Below are 2,846 nucleotides of genomic sequence, written 5' to 3'. Positions count from 1 at the left end.
CCAGCCATGAGGGAGACTCAGAGACAGAGAAGAGCTGGACCATCTGAAACTTGCTCTCTCTCTCAAAACTCATGACCAAGGACCTGCCTGCCTCCAGAGGGCATCTCCCCCTGCCTCTGGATGATACTTGTGAGTAAGCTACCTGAGATCTAACTAGATATATAGCTTGCAGTAACTCAGATGTGTGATCAAAGGCTACCCAGCCATGCCAGTTTGCTCTATGGGACTTCTCTGATGTTGCTCTACCCTGTACCCTATTCCAACCCTACCCCTTGTAACCAATAAAGTTCTCCTTTGTACCTAGTATGGGAGACTTATTGGGTGCAGGTCTGGATTATGCCTTGGGGTCCCCTTGGTTCAGCTGACTAAGGGAGAATGCTACTTGTGCTTCCGACTGAGGGAAGCATCCCCAAGTGCTTGAAGTGAGTCAGGTACCCTCAAGGGCTACTAGGCCTGTGTTACCCAGGGGATGCAGAGTCAGAATCAAGCCCAGCCCTGGGTGGTGGTAGTTTTTACCCCAGGCTAGAGGGTGTGCTCCAGGAAGGGGGTTGGCCAGATGTGAGGTGCCCCCAGGGAGGCTCTCGGAGTTCGGATACCAGTCACAGACAAAGACCTAGAACAGAGCACAGGCAAAGGCATCTGGTACTCTTTGAAGAAATTTGTGTAAGTAGCACATTCTTTGTCATGCTCTTTCCTCCATCTGGGGAATGTTTTTAATAGCCAAGGGTCATGACTGGTTGGGGTCCAAAACGTGAACAGCACTAAGGAAGGGGGTAGCCAATTTTCTGAACCATGTCGTTGGCATGTCGTACCTGTAGTACTGGTTCAGTTTCATGACTATTGCCTGAAACGGGTCCCTACTGTGGTGGTTTTCATGAAGATAGCTTGACAGTTCTTGCAATGCCCTGTCTTCAACTCAGCTTATCAAATCCATCAGCTTCTTTTGTGCGTGGTGGATCACAGCCTGTCGGTCTTCAAGCCATATCAGGAGCTTCATGAATTGGGTGACATTGTCAGCCACAAACGTCACTTGATCTTGAATGTAACCTCACCTTAAGAGACTGGAAAGTTTAAGCATGCACTGTGTGTTGGGTGTGATTTCCTGCTCCTCACTTGCAAATTGCTGATAGTGCTACATATGCTTGGCATGGCAACAGACTGCATTGAATCACAAATTCCACCTTGTGAGCCCAGGTTCTGGTGGCAATGGCACAGTGGCATGAGAGTCTCCACTTTGACTGGCAATGAACTCCTTGTACTGGACCTTATGGCCTGGACAGTCCTTGAAGGCTTTCTTGAAGGAAGATGCCAGGCTATCCACATCGGGGAACTGCATGTGCCAGGTGTCACTTACTAAGGACAGAATGTACACATTGCAGGTGATTTGAACAGCTTTGGGCAGCATTCCTTGGAGCACATTGGAGAATGTCACGTACATGGCTTTTGTCGGACAGAAATGCTGAGATGTTTTTAAAGCCTGCCATAACTGACAATTACCTTCACAATGGCTTGAGAGATGGTAGAAAAATTGACAGATGTGAGGTAGACCAGCACAATTTGAAACATAGGCAGGTCCCAGTCTGTCCAGCTCCACAGTACAAATAACTATGTGCTGCACATTTTATCTTGAGGGTTGGTAGCTTCATCAGCCACAACAAAGAAGGAATCCTACTCTGCCAAAACAGCCTTCATGGACTATACATGCGAAGCAATCACTGCAGGGAGATAACAAGCTTTGCCAAGACTAACACATGGAAAGCCGCCAGCATTTGGCATGTTTTGGTTCAGGCAGTTCCTTAACTTCAGGTGATCAAGTTTTCTCCAGTGGGATGTTCACTGCCACGCAAGCCTCCATGAGGGGGAAAATGCCACCTCTTGCCTTGTCAAGCTACTTTCTGTGGCCCTTTTAAACAGGGAGAATATGGTCACCTGCTTCTTTCTCTGACTTTCAGCCTCAGCAACAGCTTTCCTCCTTCATGTGTACCTTGGACTCCAAGTGCCAATGTGTGCTGGCTTTCCTGGACACCTCCAGAGTAACATTCCAGGAAGTACAGAAGCGTCTGTCTCCATCTGTGTAAGGTCCCTGCGGGATACTGTCTTGCACGGTTCAGTGCTGAAACATATTTGGCCATCTTAGAGGATTTCTTAGCATTCCTCCCTGCTCTTCCTCAGGCAGGAACATGCATGCGGCAGCAGTATGCCTGTGGGCACTAAAAGTTGACGCCAAAACCCTCCCATTTCCCTGGCTGGTCCCGGACTGGCTCCTGGACTGAGCCTACATCAGGGGCTGAGCCTATGCTTTGCTGCTTCTTCCTCTTCCTCCCCTCTGCCCCCATGCTTTAGGATGCCAGGGCTTCTGTTCTTACAGCTTTTTTACTTTTTCCCCACCCTCAGGGAGCCCATGCTTTTTCAAAGAGCCTGCACTTTTTCATGAAGCCCACCCAAAATCACGGTTGCTGCAAAAATTGCATAATAATGATTTTGGTAGGTCCCTGATTATATTTATACTTCTTCCCAGTCAAATTGTACTTTCCTTTGATAGCTTTTATAGCCACCATATTTTCTTTTCTACAGGACTTCATGAACTTGAGCCAAAGCTCCCTACTGTAGATAGAAATGCCAACCAATAGATTTCAGTGGTCTTTGGTCAGGACCTCTCAAACCCTAACACATCTTCCTTTCTTTGTGATTTCCCTCCTTTTCCCTCTATTTTCTGTCTTCTTCTGTGTACCACTTCCTCAGTAGGAAATGACCTACAGCTCTAACAATCAGCAACTGGGTGTGCTGTTACCTGTTTTATTTTTGAAAATGAAGGTCCCACCTTACTAAAAGTGAATGTTGTGTTC

The sequence above is a fragment of the Alligator sinensis genome, unplaced genomic scaffold (assembly GCF_000455745.1).
Source record: "Alligator sinensis unplaced genomic scaffold, ASM45574v1 scaffold327_1, whole genome shotgun sequence".
NCBI classification, from domain to species: Eukaryota; Metazoa; Chordata; order Crocodylia; family Alligatoridae; genus Alligator; species Alligator sinensis.
The sequence above is the reverse complement of the archived record's forward strand: the minus strand, read 5'-3'. Positions refer to the sequence as shown.